General features: G+C 40.1%; 1 protein-coding gene across 12 annotated transcripts in view; it reads right to left on the bottom strand.

Moving 5' to 3' along the window:
* The window catches only part of Akap13 (A-kinase anchoring protein 13), a 302,662-nt gene that overhangs the window by 233,404 nt on the left and 43,260 nt on the right, over positions 1-25,998 (bottom strand). The window lies entirely within an intron of this gene.

Genomic DNA, 25,998 nt, shown 5'->3' with positions numbered 1-25,998 from the left:
ACTTGACAAGATAGGGCTTAAGAGACTGAGTGGGAAAGAGGCCTTAAAAGGTACAGGGATGGTAGACTACAAATGATATGAAATGCAGGGGTGGGGAAGATCGGGGCTTAGAAGTGGAAGTGGAGGGACAGGGGAGAGGAGGTGTGGGGAGTGAGTAAACCAAGCTTTATGGAAATCTTTTAAAGGAGTTTGACTACAAATATCCTGCCTGAGTGAGTGGACAATGCTGCTTCCAGAAGAAATAAGTTATTAAACGAAAATCTCAGTGCCAGGCGGGACATGTTCCTACAAGTTACTGGTCAGGGAGAGGACAGTACTGGTTACAACTAGATGGTAAAATCCTATTGCCAAAACCACAACACATATTGGTTGCAGAACAGACAGAAAGAAATCGAACAATGACCTAAAAACTTCATCCCCGTCCCTGGCTGGCTAGTTTTCACAGTGCTAGAAGATGCTGTGCAGGCAGCTGCCAGAGCAAAGACATCAACTGTCTTATCCAGCCAGCACTGAACTGTGTATGCTCAACTGGTCAGAATGCTTAGAGTAAGTGACTCCTGAGTGATCACACATAACCCCCTCCCACCATCAAGGCTCAGGAAAATGCTTTGAAGAGGGGACAGAAATTCTTTCTTATTACATTATGCAACAGCCAGAAGATGGGGAAGAGTGCTGCGAAAAGCTGTCATGGACATACTGCCCTCGTGAACTCTGTCCTGCAGCTATGGTTACATGTGCAAGGTCAAGTCAACAAGGTCAGTCAATATCCCAGCAGGCAGCGCTGATTAGACTGTGTGGTTAAAAAGAGAAAGGAAGCAGAAAAAGACACGAAGGTACAAAGGGGACATATTTGTGACTTCTAGGAGGTAGTGGGGATTGAGAATGATCAAGATATATACATGGATAGAATTGTCAAAAAATAAAAGAAAGAAAAACCTAGCAGGAACATCAAAGACAAACGAATCTGAATTTCTGTGCGATACTTTAATCTGCCAGAGACATGAGGGGAGTAGAAGGCGGCTGGGCATCTTCTAACTGGACACTACTGGAGCTGAAGGGAAGACTGGGTGATATTTCACCATGGGTTAGCCCTCCACACAACAGAAGCAACGTCAGGAGAGAGGAACACACAAGCACATTACTTCAATTATCTTTTCATGTTAACAAAGCCTGTGATTTCCTGCAAATATGGTTTCTGCTGCTTTGCAAACATCTATATGGAGAAGGAAACTCCCAAAGGTCATTCCCCAGGTGAGACTTTAGGTGCCAGCTGTATCCTGCTATCCAAAGGAAAGGGAACTGTAAGTGGCCTAGACACCCAGACAAGGGAGAGAAAACAAATTCAATGAAGCTGACATTTATCCCATGGTAGTAAGAACAAACTTTAAACTTAGAAAACTCATACGCAGCTGTGGAATATGTAAATTGACTTCTGCAGGAGTTAAAATAGACATCCGGTACAGAGGCCGCCAAACTCATGCCTTTATACTTCCTCCACCCTCCCCAGCTTCTATCACCTAAAACATACGCAGCCTGAAGGGCTAAGTAAATTACCAGCCACCTGGAAAGCCTCACCAGTCCTTACCAGGATGAATCCCAGGTTCTGCTGCAGCTTTCCTGCTGGGCCTGACATCACAGAACCACAGGGTCTACCAGCCTGGACACATGTAACAAAAGCACCATCAACTGAATTACATAAGCAGAAGGCTAAGAAGCCACAAACAAGCTAAAAGCAGTTAACATTAGCTTTCAAACTTAAAAAAAAAAAGATTCCCTTGTATCGAGGATAACTATTGCCTTCAATATTATGATTCTGCAATAATATTTGAAGAACAATGACACTGAAAAATAGGAGAGATGACAATTTAAAAAAAAAATCTCAAAATCAGAAGTACTTGCATTTAACCAAAAACATCTCTGACCTGAATAATCCCTGGAGAATTGTTCTGCTATATCACATACACAGAACAGTGAGTGTTTTGCTCTGATTTTTTTTTAAGGGTGTATCTGTGTACATGTGTGTTCACCTGTCTGCCTGCATGCATGACTGCAAGAGCTTTTGCATCACATGCATGCAGGAGTCAAGAGTCCAGAAGAGGACATTACATCCCATGGAACTGAGTTACAGAAGCAGTTGTGAGTCACCATTTGGGTGCTGCTGCGAGATGAACCTGGGCCCTCTACAAAAGCCAGTAAGCACTCGTAACCACAGAGAGCCATGTCAAGACAGAACCTGTGTGGAATACCATCAACCCTGTTGGTAGAAAATGTCACTGTTTAAAGACAAAAAAAAAAAAAAAAATCATGATTATTCTGAAATAACAGAATTGTTTCTCCTCTCTCACATTACATGGAGTAAGGCAGCATCCCTCACGGATCTCTAACATGTCGGGCAGTTCTAACCAACACTGACTGAATCTGCAATGTTGGATGACATGGTGAAAGGAAAGTATTATGTTTTGCTTTGGTTTTGTTTCAGCTGATTTTTTGTTTGTTTTCTTTGGTTTTTGAGACAAAGTCTCACTATGTAGTTCTGGCTAATCTAAACTCATAGAAACCCACCTGACTCTGCCTCCCTGGTGCTGGGATTAAAGGTATGTGTCATCACACCCAGATGTACCTATGACTTTTTTTTAAACTGGTAGTTTATTTTTTAAGCTGTCATTAATTCTATCTAGATACTAATAAAGACAATTTATAGTTTCATAAAACATGGGTTTTGAATACCAAGGAGATAAAGAACTATAAGATTATATCTCTGAGTTCAAAGTAATTTGCAAAGTCTAAAATGCAAAGCTTAGCAAGGAGTAGTGTTGAGTGGACACCTACACTCAGGAGTCCGAGGCAGCAGATTTTATTGAGTTCCAGGCCAACTGGTCTCAGACAATTTAATGAAAAATAAAGAAAAGAAAGCATGGTTTACACATTTTCATAAATTCAGTTCAATGAATACTATTTAAGGGTAACGTAAGAGGGCTGGATAAGCCATTAAGAGCTCTTTTTGCTCTTCCAGGGAACCTGGGTTTGATTCCCAGCATCCACACGCAGTTCACAACTGCATTTAACTCCAGCTCTGGGAAATACACACCTTCTTCTGGCCTTCATGGGTACTTGCACACCTGTGGTCACTCACACATACACACACATACAAAATTAAAATAAAGAATAACTTAGCAGATGGCTTTCTATCAAATTATTTCACTAAACTTTACTCTTAAACTTGTTCTGGATTTAGAAATAACAGAATCAAGAGAAACTTCACTGATTATTCCCTGGTTTTCAAATTTTCAAACTCCTCTTAAGAAACTGCCTATGTTAACACTATACAACAAACATATTAAAATTTCCTTTCTATGAAAATTCCCTCTCTTAAATAACATTTAAAGATTGTCATAAAAATTGTAGACCTGCTGAGTGTGGTGAAACATGTCTTCAATCCCAGTGCTCAGGAGGCAGAGGCAAGCAGATCTCTGTGAGCTGGAGGTCAGCCTGGTCTACATAGCAAGTTCTAGGCCAGCCAGGGAGACATGAGACCCTGTGTCAAACAAAACCCAGATTTGGGGGCTGCAGAGATGGCTCAGTGGTTGAAGGGACACACAAATCTTGCAAGAGGACCTGAGTTCTATTCACAGCATCCATGTCATGTAACTCATAACTGGTTCTAAGTCCAGCTCCAGAGTCAATGCTTCCAACTTCCTCAGCCACCCACATACACATGTGTATACCCACATATAGAAATGCACATATACACACAAAAAACATTTAGCATTTGTAGTAATGTAGAGATAAATAGCATGAAATATTCAGAAATATAAAATAAACTATACTCTGTCATAAATACAGAATCAGGCCATATCATCATGCATGTAAAACTTAAAATATTTAACACATGTAGAATATTTAATACATGCTGTTTCCTCTCCATTCCCCAAACACTCATGTAACCCAACTACAAATAACACTAGAGGACAAAACTACCCCAGTACCCAGCCCAGCTGGACCTTTAACCAAAGCTGACAGCCCAATCTCACATTCTCCTCTCTCCTTCTCATTCCTTAACTTACATACTACGTTTCTCTGGAAGGCCCTGGGTATTTTCAAATTCACTGCTGTACAGGAACAGGAAGCCTGTAATAGTCAGAGAAAGTAAAGGGATGATCAACTAGAACCCATACACCAACTCATCTCATCTTTTTGTTACAAGTTTCTTTTCTGGCACCTGAAATCCATTTCTAAAATCCAATCATGGGCTTTTGTTTTGCTCAGTTTTAAGACAGGATCTCACTATCAGCTTTAGCTGTCCTGGAGTTCAAGAGCAATTTGGCTGCCTCTGCCAGGATTAAAGGCCACCACACTTTAAGAGGGTGCTGTATCCCCTAGGATCTACAGTTGGTCATGAGATGCTATGTGGCTGCTGATCCAGAGAATCTGGGTTCAACAGCCAGCACCCACATGGTGGCTAACAGCTGCCTTTAATTCTAGTTTCATGGACTCCAACGCCCTCTTCTGGTCTCTATGGCCACTGTATACATATGGTGCATGGACACACATGCAGGCAAATCACCCATACACACAAAATAAAAACAAAATCTTTAAACGAATAGGGGAGACCCCCATATAACATCACAATGCTAGTACATCCAGAGGCAGCTAGAACCTGAACCCAGACCTGACTCTGAAGTCATGCTTATCAGAAACCTCAGGGATACCACCAAAAGCAAGGCAAGAGGTTTCTTTGTATGCTGTACACTAACACAGGAAAAAAAAAAAATGAAGAGAAATTCTTAGAAGAATTTCATTAAAGAGAAGATGCTTGACAGAGTGTGTCAAATTTACTAATTACATCACTGAAATGAAAAGAAGACAAAGGTAGCATTTGTAAACCAGTTTACATACGGCACCTGTCTCTCCAGAACAGGAGACAAGCAATCCACAGGCCAAGCCGGGAGCAAACACAAACCCGACAACTGAGGAATGGCTGGAAAGGACTCCGAGACTCCCAACACAGGCTTGCATCCACTGGAGGAGATTTACCACTACACAGACTTAGCTGCTGTTAAATGAATGCAATTTTCTAAGAATGTTTTACTCCAAACTCTATAAAACATTGGGGTAAAAAAAAAAAAAAGTCAATCTTCAAAACCAATACCCAAGCTGTAAGAGAGACCAGGAAGTCTAGTTATCCCTCAAAACTCCACAGAAACAAGATGTGTGATGTTTCTGTCAGTTCTGCAATAAACTAGAACAGCTTTCAGGACTAATAGAGTGTGCCATCCTAACAGACTGAAAAGCACACTAGCTTTTCCAACAGTAATCCCGAGGCCTGAAATCTGCTGGTAAGCTGAGCAGACAAATGGCACAGTACAATGGACAAAGCACAGTCATCTACACCATGACATGCCACTGTAGAACCTGATCCGCTAAGCCAGGCCAGAGCAAGAAACAAAACAGAGGGCAGCCACCCATGCAAGGAATGCCTCCCCAGTCAGTCTAAAAGAAAGAAAAAAGAAATACCACAGACTTGGGGGGACTTCAAAACTCAGCTACAGACTCTCCAAGACACCACTTCTCAGTCGATAATTTGCTAACAGCCTTAACACAATGAAAATGTTCACTCTAGGTGTGAATTAATTGGATATAACTAACCCTAAGGCAAGTTCTATCTTTCTAAGGTACTTAAAACTAAATAAGCAAGGGGGGAAAATGTTTCTTAAATGTTGCCAGACAAATCAACCTGCCCCTTTTCAACATCTGAAACTTACAGTTCCTAAGAAATACTCTACAGTACGGTAACTAAAGGTAACAACAAATAAGCTCAAAGGCTTGGAGTATATTCTCTAATAAAATCCAAAATATATGTTCACTTAATATATGTTCACTTAAGAATATTCACAATATTCTTATATTGAATAAAAGCTCTAAATTTATCCATGCCAAGCTACAGACAGTATCTGTATATTATATGTCTCAAAAAGAACTTATGTCCAGGGTGTAATAGGAACTCTTCCAACGTAAAAATTATTTGAGTAAATCATTTCAGTAAAGAAAACATATCTTAACTTGGAGTTGGTAGAGGTCAGGAAGCCAGAGCAGCCCCTGATGAGTACAAGGGAGAGAAGATGCCTTAATAGGGGAAGGGGAAAAACACAAGTAATCTGAAAGATGTGGGGTGGGAGAACTGGGGCTTAAGGATTTAATCAGGAATAGAAGGGGGGTTACCCAAAACTAAGGAGGCTAAGCCTTGTGGAAGCCTGCTACTTTGTTAACTAATTTAAATATATGCACCCAGACCCCTATGTGCTAGCACATTACTTGACTCCTAGCACTTGACAGGCAGAGGAAGGAGGCTCTGTGTGAGTTCCAGGCCAGCAAAGGCTACTTTGTGGGACTCTGTCTGAAAAACAACCACAACAACAAAAGTCAACACAAATATGTCTAACAAATGAGTCTGAACAGAAACAGTAAGAGTTGGTAGACAATGCTGCTGCTAGAAATCACAGGTTATAAACAAAAATCTCAGTGCTAGGCATGGGATATCTCCCTATGAGTTATTAGTCAAAGAAGCCTCTGAGGCCCCCAAATCAACGAAAGCTATTGCCACTCTTCTTGGTTGCTCACCAAAACTAGGTGGTAAAACCCAACTGCCAAAAATACAATACACTTCGGTTGAAGGACAGAGAGAAGTCAGGCTGGAACTGACCTGAAAATGTGCTCCCTACAGGCTACTTGTCATAGTGCCAGAAGGAGCTGTCGGGCCACTGTGGGAAAAAAGACTATTGTAATAACTGATCCCTGCAAACTACAACACCAAAAACGCCTGGTCTACAAAGAGAGTTCCAGGACAGCCAGGGCTATACAGAGGAACCCTGTCTCGAACAACAACAACAACAACAAAGGAAAAACATGACAGAACTTTTACACCCTAAAAACACTGAGGGTGGATGAGAGAGGGGTTCCACTCAATCCATGAAGCCAAGTTTGTCTAGCCACCAAAACTAGAGAATATGGGAAAAAAAAAAAAAAAAAAAAAAAAAAAAAAACACAGCAAACCCCTCACAAGACAGACATAAAACCTTTTAAAATTCTCCCATAACAACCAGAAATGTTGTTTTTAAATAATTTATTTACTCTGTGTGTGTGTGTGTGTGTGTGTGTGTGTGTGTGTGTGTGTGTGACATGTTTCTTAACTGCTGAGCCATCTCTTCAACTCCCAAGAAATTTTGTCTTTAAGAATAATACACAATGATCAAATGGAGTTTATCCGGGAACGTAATGTTAACTATTGAAAAAATTAATGGAATTCACCATGTTAAAAATTTTCAAAAGAAAAAGCTCAGCATAAGCCTAGTAACTGGGCTTTGATCCCAGAACCCTGACAAAATAGAGAACTGACGACAATGCTGTCCACTGACTGTCACACCTGCACCACAGCACGCATGCACATAAAAGTACATCATACACAACACAGTAACATTGCCTTTTTGAGGCAGGCTTTCACTCTGTAGTCTTAGATAGTCTGAATTTGCTATGTAGACAGGCTGGCCTGGAATTCAGAGATCTGCCTTCTTCTGACTCCCAAGTCTCAGTATTAAAGGCATGCTCCAACATACCTGGCTACAAATAAAATACTTTTAAAAGAAAAACAAGTATACATACATCTCATTAAATGCAAAAAAGGCATTCAAGAGGACAACACCTCACCTATAATAAATAACCCTTAGCACACCAAGACAGCAACTTTCCGAACCTAAAAAGGAAAACACCTATACTTGAAATCAAACAAAGGGTGAAAGTTTGAATGTTTAGTTTGAGATAGGCAACTTGAGCAGAGTACTGGTTCCCACAATGGCAGTGCTAGCTAAGGAGTGCATGGGAAAGAAAGGATATGAAAGGCACACACGGAACAGGGGCTGGCAGAGAAGTAACACACGGCCTTTTATTTCCCCGTAACAGAAGCCTACAACAAAACTACTACAAACAAGTGACATCAGCCAGGAGGCAGGCAAGGGGGACAAGGTTCAGGAATGAGTCTATTTCTACTACAACTACAGACAGAGTTGAAGTGTCAAGTATTTAGAGTAGCATCAGAACTGACCTGAGTGGGGCTGGAAGGTGGGCTCCGGGGTCGGAGCACTGAGGAGGCTCACTGCTCTTACTGAGCTTTATTAAGGGGACCCCCATTAGAAGGTTGTTAAAGGTAACCCGGTACTCCATCACCTGTGGTTAAATTCTAGCTATAGCCTCCCTAGCTATACAATTTCTGTGTGTGTGCACACCTATGCCCTTACACATTCACGTGAATGCAGGTGGGCCATGATAGAGATCAGAGGACATTCTTGGGTGTTGGTCTTTACTTTCCACCTTGTTTTTAAAGACGGTCATTGCATATGTCAGGTTAGATGGCCCATGAACTTTCAGATAGTCTAATGATCTGCTTCCCAACTCAAGGTAAGAGCACTATGGTTACAGATGTGTGCTTCCTGGGATTCAAAGCCCAGTCCTGTGTTTGTGTGGCAAGTGCTTTACCCACCGAGACAACTTCCCAGCCCCTGCTATACAATCTCAAGCAACCCAATCATAATTCTGGGCCTGCAAGGGTAAGAACCAACCAGTTTTACCTCCTCTAAAGTTAATCTTTAAAAAACAAAACCAAAAAAATTTACACACACACACCAAAAAACACTACACTGTAATTGTGTAAATGATCTATACTCGACCATAGTAAGATCAAAAGGAAAAAAGGGGAATCCATATTTTCATGGTTCTTTTAAACTTTGAACTCTTAATAAGTAGATACAGGGCTAGAGGAATGATTCAGTAGTTAAGGACACAGGCTGCTCTTCCAGAGGGCCTGGATCTGATTCCCAGCACCCACATGGTGGCTCACAACCATCTGTAACTCTAGTTCCAGGGGCTTCATTGACCTCTTCTGGACTCTGCTAGCACCAGGCATGCAAGCAGTACACATACATACATGCAGGTAAAATATCCATACACACAAATTAAATAAAAAGAAAGTAAGACTTAGATACAACTCTCATTCTATAAGGAAATGGATACTGGTGACCAAGGAACTTGGCTACTGACACTGCTCAAAAGTGGTAAACTGCAAAGTCAATCTGACTCCAATACTTTCTTTTTGTCATCTTGTAATGTAAATATTATCCCCAAATCAGTAACTTGATTTCTAGTGCTAGGTTACTAGTGAGCACATGTGGATGTTCACAGGTACAAAGGACACATTTTAGTAATTATGAAGAGAAAATCAGTGTCGAATAAGCAAAACAGATGGGTGTTCTCTCCATATCAGGCTTAACCTTTGCTGCATCATAGAGGCTATGTGGGAAGAAAGAAACAGTCAGTGTTCCAAGACATCCATGTGGACAAGGAAAGGACTGAGAACAGGGGCTGGGGGCAGTATTTTGAAATGTTAACAATCACTGTGGCCTCATGAGTACACAAAAGCTGGCCATGAATTATACAGGCAAGCATTTCTAAAAAGATTTAGAATCGAGGCTTCCACACTTCAGCCAAGAACAATGACTGACACTACCAAATGACTCAGCACCAACACCAGCAACACCACGGTGTAAGAAGCACAGGCCGACAACAGCCTCCGAAGAGCCTGCCTTCTGCCTACTGACTCTGCATCAACAGAACTCAACTTTGGTTTTGCTGCTCTAGCTCAAGTGAATCTTCACTTTGCTCGGTTCAAGAGAATCCTTCTCTCTTTGCCCTTTCTCAATAACAAGAAGGTAGCAGGAAGGAAAAACCAAGGGAAAAGGTGAAAAGCAGAGTAGAAAAGAGTCACACAAAAAGGTCCAGTGTTTCTTACAAACCTGCATGAAGCTTAGGGCCAAAAGAAGGAAGGAAGGAGGAAGAGGAGGAGGAAGAGGGGGAGGAGAACGATTACCATATTATGGAATTTGATACAACTTACTCTGCTCATCTCACAGCACTGTGGCTTGAAAGGACCCAGACAGGAATATCACATCAGGAACTGCAGTTTGCAGCCTTCTTGGAACCACACTTTTAGAGATAGTGGGATAGTCAAGCTCACTGGGCAAGAACCATCCTTTCCTCCCATTTCAGGAGCTGATTTCCACTGTTTTGTTTTTTAAATTTAATTTAGGAAATACTTATCTTTTATTTAATTACATTTTCATTCCATTCTTCTTATGGCTCCGATTACATGTATATACTAGACCCTTTAAAAATTTATTATTTGCCGGGCGTTGGTGGCGCACGCCTTTAATCCCAGCACTCGGGAGGCAGAGGCAGGCGGATCTCTGTGAGTTCGAGGCCAGCCTGGGCTACCAAGTGAGCTCCAGGAAAGGCGCAAAGCTACACAGAGAAACCCTGTCTCGAAAAAGAAAAAAAAAAAAATTTATTATTTTTTTGTTTTTAAAGAAACTTTGGAACTAAATAATCACAAGTCAAAATAATATAAGAGCCATTTACAGAACATTTCACACAACCACTAAAAAATACACTCTCTTCTCAGCTGCTCACTTAACTTTCTCCAAAATCAACCACGTATTAGGATACAAAGCAAGTCTCAACAAATTTAGAAAAACTGCATACTATCTGGCCACACATCTGGATATCAACAAGAGATGGCAGAAAGTACAAACTCATGGAAACTGAATACCACACTGCTGGATGAAAATTGAGACAAGAGAGAAATCAAGAAGGAAAAATTTAAAAATGCCTAGAATTGAATGAAAATAAAAACACAAGCCATCACAACAATCTGTGGGACATAATGACAGCAGACCGAATAGGAAACTTCATAGCACAAGAGCCTACATCAAAACATGAAGCAATTTCATAATGTTCACCTGAAGCCTTGGGATAACAAAAACAATACCTTTTAAAAGTAGATGGCAAGAGATAATAAAAGCCAGGCCTGAAATTAATGAAACAGAAAGAAAAAAAAATGACAAAGAATGGATTAAATGAAGAGTTAGTTCTTTGAAAACATTAACAGGATTAACCATTTTTAGTCAAATTAGCCAAGAGAAAGAGAGAAAAGACTCAAAATAATATAATCAGAGACGAAAAACGAAAGACTGCAAAGTCACTGAGGAAATTCAGAGAATCAAAAGAGATGTATTTAAAAAAAAAAATCTATATTCCACAGCACATGCATTTAATCCCAGCACTCAAGAGGCAGAGGCAGGTGGATCTCTGTGAAATTGGCAGTGTCCTGGTCTATACAGAGAGGTCCAGGTCAACCAGAGCTTACATAATGCGACCCCATCTCAAGTAAAAACAAAACAAAAGAATCTATATTCCACTAAACTGGAAAAGTTAAACTAGAAGTGGATGAATTTGTAGAACTATGTATCTAGAGATCTATATTTTGATAAGTTTGTTTATAAAAAATGAAGCCAATAACTTAAATATGCACATAATGACCAACAGAAAAGCAGTAATTTAAACTCTCCCAGCTAAAAATAAATATATAAATAAAAAGTAAACAGGACCAGATGGTCCTGCTTTTTAACAATACAGAATTCTACCAGACCATCAAAAAACCAACACTCCTCAAATTATTCTGACAAGGAAAAGAAGGAACACTTGAAAATTGTTTTTATGAAGTCAATATTACCCAATACCAAATATCCAACCAACAAACCAAAGAAAGAAAGAAAATTATTGGCTGATCTCTCTAGTGATCATAGATGTAAAAATTCTCAATAAAATACTTGCAAACCAAATTTAAGAATACATCAAAAAAAATTATCCACCTTGATCAAGTCAGCTTCATCCCAGAGTATGAATGGTTCAACACAAGCAAACCAGTGACCGTAATCCACCAAATGAAGAGACTCGATGACAGAGAGCATGGAGTCATTTCATCAGAGAAGGAAAGGCCTCTGACAAAATCCAACATCTCTTAATGACAAAAGTCCTGGAGAACCTAGAGACATATCTCAACATAATAAAGCCAAATATAGTAAGACCACAGCATCCTAAACAGAAAAAGAATTTCTATGAAAAAGAATCAAAACGGGGATGTCCGCTCTTTCCGTCCTACTCAATATGGTGCTTGAAGTCTTAGTTAAAGCAATATGACAAGTGAAGAAGAAAAAGAGATTAAACACAGGAAAAGAAGAAGTCAGGGTATCCTTATTTATAGATGGCTCCACATACTTGGCCACAAAGCAAATCTCAACAGATACAAAACAATTGGAATAACCTCCTGTGTTCTATTTATAGATGGTATGATTCTTTACATAAAAGATCCTAAAGAATCCACCAGAAAATGCATACAGCTAATAAATACATCACAGAAAACAAAATTAACAAACAAAAAAAAATCAGGAGCCTCCCTATAAACAAACAACAAACATACCAACAAAGAAATCAGGGAAACAATCACATTCAAAATAGCCTCCAAGATAAATAAGTATCACCTAATAAACGTAACCTAAGGAAGTTGAGAGTCTGTTACAAAAACTTTTAGACACTGAAGAAAGAAATGAAGAAAATGTCAAAAGATGGAAAGGCCTCCCACACTCATGAACTGGTAGAATTAATATTGTGAGAATGGCCAACCTACCAAAAGAAACTTACATATTGGATGGCATTCCAACACAATTCTTCACAGAAATTAAAAAAAGAATCAAATTTCATTTGGGAACGAACACACACACACACACACACACACACACACACACACACACACCAAAAAACAAAAACAAAACAAAACAAATAAAAACAAAAAACAAAAAAATAGCCCAAACAGTCCTGAACAATAAAATAACTGTTGGGGGTATACTTCAGAGCTACAGAAATAGAAATAGCATGGTACTGTCCTAAAAACAGATACACTGATTAATGGAATAGAAATGAGAACCTAGATATAAACCCACACATCTACAGCCGTATGATTTTTTTTGACAAGCCAAATATACACACTAGGGGAAAGACAGCATCTCCAACAAATGATGCCGATCCAACTGGATAGCTATGTAGAAGAATGAAACTATTCCTTATCTCTAACCTGCACAAAGCTCAACTCCAAATATAACAAGACTTTGACATAAGACCTGATACCCTGAAACTAAGAGAGGAAATGGTATGGAATAGACACAGAAAATGACTTTGTAAACAGGACTCCAGTAGCAAATGCAGTAAAGAACAAACATTAACAAATGACACCACATGAAACTAAAGCTTTCTGTATAACACACACACACACACACACACACACACACACACACACACACACACACACACCATTGAAGTGAAGAAGCACGTCAGAAAATGGGGAATATTTACCAGCTATATATTTGACAGACAGTATCTAGAATATACAAACAACTCAAAAAATTAAACATCAAGAAAACAATTCAATTAAAATGGAGCATGGATTTAAACAGAGTTCTCAAAGATGAAATACAAATGGATGATAAACTTCTTAAAACTGTTCAACAGCTTTAACCATCGGGAAAAGGCACAATGAAACTACTTTTGAGATTTCATCTCACCCCAGTCTGAGTGGTCAAGATTTTTTTTTTTTTTTTTAAAGCAGCATATGCTGACATGGATGTGGGGAAGGGAGACACTTTCTCACTACTAGTGAGAGTGAAAACTGGTACAACCACTACAGAATTCAGTGTGGAGGTTCGTCAGGAACTTGGAACTCCATCTGCCACAAAATCCAGTTCCACCACTTGTGGGCATATTCCCAAAGGACTCTACATCCTACTACAGAGATACTTGCTCATCCATGTCCACTGATGTTCCATTCACAATAGCCTGGAAATGGAATCAACTAATGAACAGATAATAAAAAAATGATACATTTGCACACTGTAATATTATTCAGCCATTGAGAATTAAATTAGTAAATTTGCAAATAAATGGATGGAGCTAGAAACATTCATTCTGAGGCAACCCAGAAAGAAAAATACCCCATGTTTTCTCCAATTTGTGATGTTAGCTTTGGATCTTCAGATACGTTTGTTTCATTTAGAATGCTCATAGAGGACATGAAAAAAAATAAATAAGAGGCCATGGGAGAGGGGGACTTTCAAGGAAGGGGTAGCACAGGAACAATGGTAAAAGGGTTAAAAGTGAATAACGGAACAGGAACTGGGGTTAGGGGTTCAGTTAGTAAAACTGGTATTTAGAGTGGATTTGCTGGAATGCAGCAGTTTAACAACAACAAGAAATAAGTACTTCATTTATTGGAAATTACCAAAGTAAAACCTTTATTCAGGTTCCTTTACAATAAAGGAAATGTACATATCTATAAAGAAATTAATAAGCTCCTAGCACCTTAGGTTTACTACACAAATTATTCTCTAAAGGGACTCAAAATGTCATTCTAAATTTGTTAATGTGAAAATGATATATTTGAAACAACAAATCATTAGCAGGAAAATAATGATTCGAGTTTTTTAAAAATCAGGAACAGATTTAAAAAAAGTTATTAATAGGAAGGGCACACACACACAATTTTAAAATTTTAAAAGTGAAATAGTAACTCAAGGAAATCTAAAGAATTTTATTTACATTTACAAGGGCAGAAACATTATATAATTCATTAATTCATACACTCTGGCACAATTAAAGACAGATGAAAATATACAGTCCCTGCTCCTGAAGAACTTAAAATCCAAGAGGATACTGGGATACCGAAGAGAAAGGTAGGGGGAAGAGAAGAAGAAAAGGAGGGAGGGAGAGGGGAGGGAGGCAAGAGGACAATACAAGAATCAAGATATAGTGGAATATATTCATTGTCTGCTGCTGTGGTAACGAAGAACAACAAACACAGTGATTTAAAACGAAAGTCATCCTACAGTTCTGTAGATGAGAAATGTAAGATGGATCTAATCGGATCATAAACCCCGGTTATCAAGGAGGCCTTTTCTCGTTTCTGGAGGACCCACAGCGAAGTGTTTATCTGCCTCTCCTTCTCTGCCTACTTGTCCTAGCTTCTGCACAGCACCTGCATTTCCTGGCTGTGGCCCCGTTAGCCACCTTCAAAGCCAGCAAAGTCTAATTTCTCTAAGTTCTTCAAATGTTCTCTCCCACCCCACCCAGATGAGAACAGACTGAACCCCTGAAAATCCAAAGTAATCCCATCTCAAGGTCCTTAATTGTCACCATATCTGCACCTTCCCTTTTACCATGTTTGGCAAAATATTCAAAGGTTCTAAGTATAAGAATATGGGCACTGTGGCAAGTAAGAGGGTGTATTATTTTATATAAAGTATCATAAAAGGTTCAGTGATCATGAAGCAAATGAAGTATATCTGGCCAGACTGTGGTTGACAAGGTTCACAACTAGCCACATCACACAAATTAACTGTAACTGTTTAAGAACCGATTACAATGTTGGTTAAAATGGTGGGCAAGCTATGTGGGCAAGCAACTGCACTTTGCAGAAAGAAAGACAGCATGTGCCTATGTGTATGCACATAAAATAAAATCCCATAGAAAAACTCAGAAAACTGCTAGGAGTTTGGTAGCATGAGATTGGTGAGTACAGGAAACAGGTAGGACCATAAAAGTAAAAAAACAGGAATATACTGGTGAGGATTTTAGGCTTTGCTCTACATGCAATAGGCAGCCATTAAAAGTCTGTAACCACTAAAGCAGTGATGACATGTCCAAGAATGCAGTTTCTGCCCATGATATATGATAAAGGATAAGCTTGTGACTAGGAAGCTGGGAGACATTACTGTAACTATCTCAGTAAATTACCGAAGACTGTGTGCCTAAATATGGCCAGTAGAAACAGGGACAGAAGGAGAGGACAAATGTGAGAAACTTTTGAAAAGGAGAATTGGCACCTAAGAGCTTTGAACATGAAATCTAAGTACGCATTTACAAAGAGTTTCACCTTGGCTTAAATCACTGATAGCACTATAAAGAAGAAAATAATAAATTTAGACAAATATAGGGTAATTCTAGATGTGTCGCTTTTGAGGTGTCTTTGATATAGTCAAGAGTAACAGACAGCTCTTGGCAGTGAGCAAAACAGCAATGGACACCTGGATCGGAAGCTCATGGAAAGTCTGTTAGAACACTGATATGAGCATCACTAACACACCAGCCCAGATTGGCCTAGAACTCTCTATGTAATTCAGGATGACCCTGACTTATAAGCAATGTTCCCGTCCTGACTCAGTTTCCTGGGTGTTTTAATTAAAAGGATAAGCCACTAGACCCTCTGACAAGAATTATTTAGAAAGGAGCCAGGAAAATTTGGAGAACAAGACTGATAGGATACAAAGCATTAAAGCATTCTGGCAACACAACAGAACTGGTGCTTATAATGATGGCTCCCAATGATGACGTTAGTTTTAAACTATTAAATGTACAAATGCTTTAAGAAAAAAATATCTAAAGCTAGGTGTAGTGGCACATGCTTTGATTCCAGCACTTGGGGGCAGAAGCAGGTGGATCTTTGTTGAGTTCAAAGGCCAGCCTGGTCTACACAGCAAGTTCCTGGACAGCCAGATCAGAACTTTAGAGTGAAAGAATCTGTCAAGAAAGAAAGAAGGGGGGGGGGAATTATCCAAAATGCTTAAATATAACAATTTGGTGAAGAAAAGTCTGTGAGTTCTGAAAGCTACCAACTATTCAAAATTATTCAAGGCAACATAATTCTAGCTAGTACATATTATCAACATATTCTAAAGCCAAATTTTTAAAGAATAATTGTAAGAATCATATTCATAATATTAAAAACAGACTAATTGTGTTACATTTTGGAGAATGCCTCAGGTTGCTCTGCAAGATCAACTTAATAATGTGTGCAACAATTATACTTAAAGTGATCAGAAGCCAAGCATAGGCTAGCATCACTTCATGCTACAAGGTAAGAAAGAAAATAAAAGACAAAGAGTAACTCCATGACTCAATAACAGTGATCATTCCTAGAAGGAACAATTATGGGTAATTTTATTTTTCTATTTTACATTACAAAGTTTCCATAATGAGTTAAATTCTTCATATATTTCCACAATAAGCATTTATTACCAAAAATCAAGAAAAATGAGAACGGAAGAGATGGCTCGGTAGTTAAGAGCACTTTCTGCTCTTCTAGAGGATCCAAGGTCAGTTCTCAGTACCTATGTCAGGCAGCTTAGTACAACTCCAGCCATCATAGGCTCTGACGCCCTCTTCTGGTTTCTGCAAGCACCTGTACTCACTGAACACACAACTCTGCTCCACCACACACACCCCCTTCCACCCCCCCCCCACATACACAAATGATTTTTAAACAGCCAAGATGGGAGATATTTGTTAAAGAAATCTTAGTTACCTTAAAACTGCTTAAAGCAATTCCATGTCTCACCCCTCACAGGGTCCTACTTCCAAACAAGACAAGCATTCCTATCTCTCTTCATGGAGCTTTGGCTTAGAAACATTAAACAAAGCATTTGTTACAATTAAATAATGTAGTCAAACTCAAACTCATCCTCCACCAAGGAATACAGTTCTATAAAAGGAAAAAAAAAAGCCATACATGAATAGCCTAAAATAAAAGTAAATCATGTGGTTTATGACCACACAACCGATGCGTGCAATGGTTTTGAAGCAACAGCTGTGTCCAAGTTCAGTGGCATACAGCCCTCTCTGTAGAGTCAAATGTCACAAGCAGACACAAAACACGGTGGTGGTAAGACAAACGATCCCCATATACTGCTACTACAATTCTACCTCAATGCACACTGCTGGATGGACAAGCTTACAGCCTCCCTGGAGAAAGGCAGAATCCTCTAAAATAATCCCCACTGGTTTCCTCCACCCTAACTTTCTAAAAGGTTCTTCCAGGCCAATTTTATTTACTTTATATTTAATTATTAGTTTATTTGTTTGTTTTTAGGCAGTGTCACTGTGTAGACCTGGCTGGCCTCCAAGTCACATAGATCCTCCTGCCTCTGCTGTCTGCCTCCCAAGTGCCAGGAATAAAAGCATGAAGCAACATCCAGATTTTCTCTCATTTCTTGTCCTCCAAAGCACTTGGCACAATAGCACATCAAACAGAACATAACCCCGGCACACTCAGGGTCCTGAGGCAAGAGGATTACTGTGAGTTCAAACTCCTGTTTGAAAGAAGAAAAATTACCCCCTAACAAAGGGAAAACCAAGCAAACAAATAAAAACCCACCTCATTTTAGAGATTAAAAAAACAAAAACAAAAAACAAACCACCTAGATTAGAACCATATGCATACATACTTATCAGGTAAATCACTTTTAAAAGCTGATAAAAATGCAGATACAGAATAAACTATTTCTGTAAGGTATGGGAGCATTTGTTTAACTTCCTTTTTATTAAGTGTCAGGTGCCCAGCCAACTGAAAAGGGATCACACCCTTGTCATTAATGGAGAAGTAAACAAGAAACTGTTAGTAGAATGCAGTTTCTCACACATAATGGATAATAAAGTGTGGGTTTTTACTGTTCTCAGCGGAATCCCCTAACTCATAACCACATGGCCTTTTAAGAGAAGCTCATAAGCGCAACAAGAACTCAAAGTCAATAATTGAGCATGCACTGAGGAGACTCACTGATGAGGAGAAAGCTGACAACCTGAGCTGTATATAGAAACTAAGAGCAGCGAGTAGCCTAGGACCTCACGTGTTCTAATAAAGGAGTGGACAGGATTATTTTTAATCACCAACACTTTATTAATAGTCATCTCCAATCCAAAACAGGTAAGTTTAACTAAAATGCCTATTGCACACATCCAAGCAACTCTCAAACTGCACGTCTCTGATTTTGCTTACAGGAAGTAGGAATGTTGAAAACAGTAGTAGATTGTTAAAAAACGTAATGGTTCTTTTCTCAATCTGAGTTGACTTGTGAGGAAATGCCTAGACTTTTCTAGAAAGTTAGGAAAGCAATGTAAGCCAAGGAGGGTACGTTGTCAATCCCAGTATTACTATAATGCTTTTCATAAGCAATGAAACATGATTTAATGGTCCTTTCTAAGCCTTTTAGCTAACTAAGATAAAAAGCAAAATGACACTCAAGAGGCAGAAGCAGGCAGATCTCTGTGAGTTTGAAGCCAGCTTGGTCTATCTATATAGTGACTACAGGCCAGACAGCTACATACCGAGACCCTGTCTAAGAAACAAACAAACAAAAAAAAAAAATTTAGGAACAAAACAAATTGATACCTCCAAAAAAAAAAAACAAATTATTTTGTACAAGGAGCAGAAGCTTCCTCTATCTAGTTCTTTTGTTTATTAGTTTGTTTTGTTTTGTTTTTGAGACAGTGTCTCTTTATATAGCCCTGGCTGGCCTGGAAATTCCTATGTAGACCAGGCTGGCCTAGAACTCACCAAGACCCACCTGCAGCTGCCAGTGCTGAGAATAAAGGTGTGCCCCACTCCTCCCAGCCTCTGTCCAATTCTTAGGAAGGAATGCATTGAACAATGACTTGAAAAATCTAATGGCAGAATGCCCGGGAGCTGTGACAGAGCTCTACGGGCAGCACCTGCTTTCCGAGTGCGGGGCCCTAAGCAGGATCCTCACCACCCTAAGAAAATAAGAGAATTAGTGTTGTCAATTTGACAGACTCTAGAACTTCCTGGGAGGGTAGAAAGACTCCCTCACCGTGGGTGCCACCACTCCCGGGCAGGACCCTAGGCTGTGAACGTGGAGAAAGGGGACTGAGCGGCAGCAGCCGTTCCTCCCTCTCTGCTTCTCGCCTGCCGTGATGGAGTGTGACTCGGGACTGTGACTCAAACCTTTTCTCCATAGTTTACTTTTGCTATGGTATTTTATCACAGCAACAGAAGCGGAAACCAGGACAGTAGAAGATGAAGAACACAGCTATATGCAGTCATCTGACGATTCGGCGGCAGAGTGCTTGCCTTTCGCACCCCGAGGAAGACAAACACTGAAGCTCCAGGGACGCATCAAAGTCTAAATGAATGTGTACAGGGTATACAAGAGAAGGCGAATTACACCAAGCTGAAATTTAATATGAATAAACACGATCCTGCCTGTGTTGTCAAAACAAACAAATGACAGAAATCTATCTTAAAGTACATATACAAACACACAGATGAGAGAGAGAGAGAGAGAGAGAGAGAGAGAGAGAGAGAGAGAGAGAGAGAGAGAGAGAGAGAGAGAGCGCGAGAGAGCGAGAGCGCGCGCGCGACCACTAGCCGGCCTTTGCTGATGAACAGTGTCCTCTGCACCTAAGCTGGTAAATCAAGGAAGGGAGGTAATCTGATTCAATTGTATGCTGGCTGTTGAATGACACAAGGCACTGGGAATATGGCTCAGCGGCTGAGAGCACTGGCTGCTCTATCAGAGGACCCAGGGTCCATTTCCAATTACCCACATGATGATGGTTCATAACCATAAGTAATTCCAGGTCAAGGGAATCCAACGCCCTCTTCTTGCCTCCGTGTGCACCAAAGTGCCCACACACATAAAATAAATTTTAAAATAGAAAAAACATGAAACAAGGGGCTGAGTCTATAGCCCAGGTGGTAGAAAACTCTCACCTAGCACGGACAAGGCCTATGGTTTAACTCCCAGCACCAAATATGCATCTCCCAGTACTGATATGCATCTATAACACTGGCACTACTCAGGAAAGTAGAGGTAGCAATATCAGAAGCTTTTAAGATCATCCACAGCTACATAGCAAGTTCAAGGCCAGCCTGAGATACATGAGATTCTGTCTGAAAAGGAGAGAGAGAGAGAGAGAGAGAGAGAGAGAGAGAGAGAGAGAGAGAGAGAAAGAAAGAAAGAAAGAAAGAAAGAAAGAAAGAAAGAAAGAAAGAAAGAAAGAAAGAAAGAAAGAAAGAAAGAAAAAGAAATCTTTAACAAGAAAGTGAACTGTGCAAAGAGATGAAATGAGTTACTCATGGCACAAAGTTAAGTGTTAGGTCAAAATGATAGCTAAGCAGTGCAACTGTTCTTCTGAGGATGATGAAAACACTCTACAATTGGTCATGATTTGCTCAGCTGTGTAGAGTACACTAGAAAGCTATGGGATTGTAAAATAGTACACTTTACGTGGATGTACTGTATAGTATGTGTGATAGCTAGCTATTCTTGGTTGTCAACTTGAAGACATCTGGAATTAATGAAAACCCAAATGGCTGGGAACACCTGTGAGGAATTTTTTCTTAGTTCATCATTTGAGTGGGAAGACCCACTCCTAATCTGGATTTCTGAAGTGGGAAGACACACCTTTAATCTGGACCACACCTTCTGCTGGTAGCCCACATAAAGGACACAGAAGAAGGAAGTTTTGCTCTTTGCCTGCTTGCTCTTGCTCTAGATGGCAAGTCTCTTCCTTCACTGGCATTCACTACTTCTTGGGGATTCCTGTATTCTGAAGACAGGCTGAGACATCCAGGCTCGTGGACTGAACAACTACTGGATTCTTGAACCTTCCAGTGGTAGACAGCCATTGTTATACTAGCTGGACCACAGCCTGTAAGCCACTCTAATAAATGCCTTTTATATTCATTCTATCAGTTCTGTTCCTCTAAAGAACCTTGACTAATACAGCACATGAGTTCTATCTTAAAAAGTTGTGTTTTAAACTTTAATTTTATCTCATTTTAATTGTTAGAGGGGGCACATGCTGGAGGCATTGGATCCCCTGGGAGCTGGAGTTGCAGGAAGGTGTAAGCCACCTGCATGGATGCTAGGAATCAAGCTCAGGTCCTCTGCAAAGGTAGTAACTGTCCTAAAGGGCTGAGTCATCTCTCCAGCACCAAGCTGTTTTTAAAGAAAAAAAAAAATCACAATCAAACCAAGGGTCTCTATCTTTTCTATTTTACTGAGGGATTCTTATCTTAGAGTAAGTTACAGTAATTCTATTCTTTAAAATAAAAACATGGGGTTGGAGAGATAGCTCAGCAAGCATGCAAACCTGAATTCAGTTTCCCCAGCCCCAACATAAAAGCCAGGCATGGCAGCATACACTGTAACCCTAGGACTAGGAAAGGGAGACAAGCAGATCCACGGAACTTGCTGGTCAAAGTCTATGAACCAATGAGCTCCAGATTCAGTGAAAAGACTCTGTTCCCCAAACCATAAGGTGGGGGCTGGAGAGATGGCCCAATGGTTAAGAGTGCTTGCCGATCTTCCAGAGAACCCAGCTCTGTTCACAGAACCCACCTAACACTGGGTGGCTCCAGCTCCAGGGGATGTGACATCTCTGGCCTCCAGAGGCACTTTCACTCTCATGTACACTTACTCACCCACACACATACACATAAATAAAATGAAAATAAATCTTTTTAAAAAAATAGATTAAAGTTTAAAAAATGATAGAATACATTTAACATTGACCTCTGGCCTGTGCAAGCACTGGCACAGGCACGCGCACACACACATGTGCATAACACATACACAGTAAGAACTAGCTAATGAAAAAATTAAAACCAAGAAAGCCAGGCATCACGGTACACAATTGTAATGCCAGCACTTAGGAGACTGAGGAAGATCAAGAGTTTGAAGTCAGCCTGGGCTACACAATGACACTGTCTCAAAGAGAAAAAAGAAAACAAATAAATATAAATCAGCTGGGCAAGGTAGTGCAAGTGCCTTTAATCTCAGTACTAGGGAGACAGAGGCAGGCAGATCTGAGTTCAAGCATGCCTGGTCTACACAGTGAGTTCCAACACAGCCAAGGCCATGTAAAGAGACTGTTTATAATAATAATAATAATAATGATAATTTTTTATTTTTGGTTGTGAGCCTAGCCTTTAACGGCTGAGCCATCTATAATAATAATTTTTAAAGCTGAGAGTAGTGATATATGTCTTTGATCTTAGCACTTAGGAGGCAGAAGCAAGTGGATCTATGTGAGTTCCAGGATATTCTGTTCTTCATGAGTTCCAGGACAACCAGAGCTACACAGTGAGACCCTTTCTCTGAATGAATGAATCAATCAATCAACAAGTCAAAAGAAAAATATAAAACAGCAAATAAAGAAGTTCTATAATTTTCTAACTACACTACCTTTTCAAAAAATTAAGACAAGGCCAGGCTTGGTGGTACATGCTGTAATCCCAGCCCTTGAGAAGCAGAAGAAGAAGGGCTATGAGTTCAAAGCCAATCTAGAATACACGGAAGAACCCCATTTCAAGAGAGAAAAACAAAAACAAAACGGGGGTAAGGATGGGGAACAAATGACAACAAAAGAAAAAACTTGTGAAATCACACATCAAAACTCGAGGAAATCACAGACCCTTATATTCAAGTCTTCTCATGAACTTGTCTGACTGACACTGGCTTTGTTCTATAAAAAGGTAGGGGGAGGGGATACACCTCATTTCTCTGAGTATTTCCAAGAGTATGACTACTGCCTTGGTCTATAAAAGAGCATTTCTAGTATGTCTTTCAAGGTCAATTTAAGGCCAGCTGACCAGATATTACCAGTCTACACTCTTCTCTTTTCTACTTCCCAGCCTTCAATTTACAAGTATGGCTGTTCTCTCCAACCAGTTACACACTGATGGTTAGCTCTAATGGTCAACTTGACACAGCCTAGAATCACCTGGGAAGAGAGACTCAAGAACTGTCTAGATCAGGCCTATGCACATGTCTCTGATTATAAACTGATATGGGAGAACACAGGCCACCATGGGCAGCGCCATCCCTTGGCTTTGGGCCCTGGACTGTGTCAGGGTAGAGAAATCAAGCTGAACACTAGGCATGCATACATTCATTGTTCTCTGACCTTGGCTGTAGATGTGACAAGACCTGCTGCTCCAAGTTGCTGCCACCCCGACTTCCTCTGAATAAAAGACTGAAACCTGGAAGTACAGGCTGAATATGAATAACACTTTTCCCCCCCAAGTTCCCTTTTTCAGGTATTTTTGTCACTGCATCAGAAATGAAACTACAACAGAAATTGGTACTGAGGAAGTAGAGTCAGTGTTGTCATAACCCTGACCAGGTGGCTGCTTTCGACTGTTATGTGGAAGAGCTTGAACTCTGGGCTGGACAAGCCACTGGGTGCTGTAGATACAACTTACTGGGCTGTTCCAGTGAGAGCCTGGAAAATAAAAATGTGCAGAGAAATGCAGACAGTAGAGGCCTGGTTCAAAAGGAATGAGGACAGCATCAAAAACTGAGATAAAAGCTATTAATTCATATCATATTCTAGCAAAGAATTTGTGCGTGCAGATCACGCTTGGGCTGAAGCAGCAGCTGTGATTGTCAATGAGATTAACCCTGGCTATTTATCTAATCACACCATCCAGGTCTTCACAGTGTCCCCTGTACCACAGCTTCCCTACTGTTCCCCCGTCTCCAAGTACATCTACCCCTCTAGCTTATCACAAGGTTCAAATCCACCACAGTTTAGTTTCCTTCTCAAATCTTTCCAAGGACCCAACATTTCTGCTAAGTCTACCTCATATTACTGTCTCGATCCTAAGTTCCTGCCACCACTACAACTCCCAGGATCAGGCCATTCACCAACTAAGGCAAAATAAGGAGGAGCTTTAAAGCACCATGTCACTACAATAAGACAATAGTAACCACTGGCTCTCTCCATCCCTGTTGCTATCTCCTCCTCCTCCAAGTCAATCTCTAAGTAAATGGTATAACAGAGGGTAAGTGACAACACTAAGAAAGTCCAAAGGAAAATGTAACTAAATGAATGTTCACCAAGAGCACAATGGCCCATAAGCCACCTCCATAATATGACAGACTGTTTAAAAAAAAAAAAGTAAAATAAAGTAACACTTCAGGAAACAGACTATTTTAAATAACCAAATTTCCTGGTTAAATTACCTCTGGATCAAGGATTACTAAAAATCCTAAGCTGTATCAGTTTTCTTTTTGAAAGTCTCTAAAATTAGAATGCATCAGCCAGTTTTCTCCGTGCTGGCTCTCAAGAATGCCATCACGGCCTGGAGCTCACTGTGTACTCTAAACAGGATCAGTGGTGAAGACCGCCAGTGGTAAGGAGCAAGCTGTTGTCCTCCATACTGAGCCGGCTTCAAACAAGGCCCACAAACTGCGTTAAGTCAGTCTTCATTAGAGTAACCCAGCATCTTTCGGAATCTGAGATAACCGTAAATGAGGGTCATTCCAAAGAACTGGTTTTGCTGAGATAACCTCCTCCTGCTTATCACGCATCAGAGGTAGGGGCTTTCAGCCTGAATAAGCACATATAGGATGGGAGGAAAGAAGGGAGCACACTCTGGCAGAAAACAAGGCATTAAAGGGAAAGCCAACACATGGCCCACGACGCTTCTATCTTAATTTCCTCCGCTGTAAGGAAGAGTTAAATCAGCTATGATAATGTACCAAATGAAGAGCACTCCTACAGTAAGTGGATACCTGAGGGTAACGAGGCTGGGAAGAAATAGTCCAGAAGTAAAAGGTCCAAAAGGTAAAGCAGAAGGTCAAAGAGAACAGCACCATCCCCCAGGAATGGAGCTGGGGACCTGTTGCTAACCTCTAAATGAACTGTATACAATCCCATTCTTAAAACTGATGTGTAGCTCTCCTTATACATTCTAAGAACATTGTGTTTTGTATGCTGACAATTCACCAAATTGGCAAATGTTTTCTTCATATCTTCAAATCTTTCTCTACATATGAAAAAGAAAACACAAAGTAGTGATTTTATTTGTGAGGTTATTTTTGTAACTAAGTCAAAGACTCACTAGCAATAGAATAAAGGGTCAAAAACTGATCTTTCCGAGTTCATTTTTGCATTTCATAGACTATCTTTGCTAAATGTAGTAAAGCCAGTGCTATAAGGTGTTTTCTTAAAATTCTGTTTGTATAGGACTGTTGTCCCAGTGAAGCACTCCACTGTAGACCAAATCCTAATGTTCAGTCCATGAATATCTGCCAGGAATAAATACAATTCTTACACAAAGTAACTAGTTTAAGTGGAAAGACCTAATCACCACACGAAACAGTTTAGTGATTAACAGAATGGGTTAATATTAAGACCTCTGCAACTGTCCAGAGTCCAAACATACTCTCTCCCTTTGTGCTCACAGCCTCAAGTCTTAGCCTG

This window comes from Peromyscus maniculatus, chromosome 1, assembly GCF_049852395.1.
Source record: "Peromyscus maniculatus bairdii isolate BWxNUB_F1_BW_parent chromosome 1, HU_Pman_BW_mat_3.1, whole genome shotgun sequence".
Lineage (NCBI taxonomy): Eukaryota > Metazoa > Chordata > Mammalia > Rodentia > Cricetidae > Peromyscus > Peromyscus maniculatus.
Note: the sequence above shows the minus strand (reverse complement) of the source record. Positions and strands in the feature narration are given on the sequence as shown.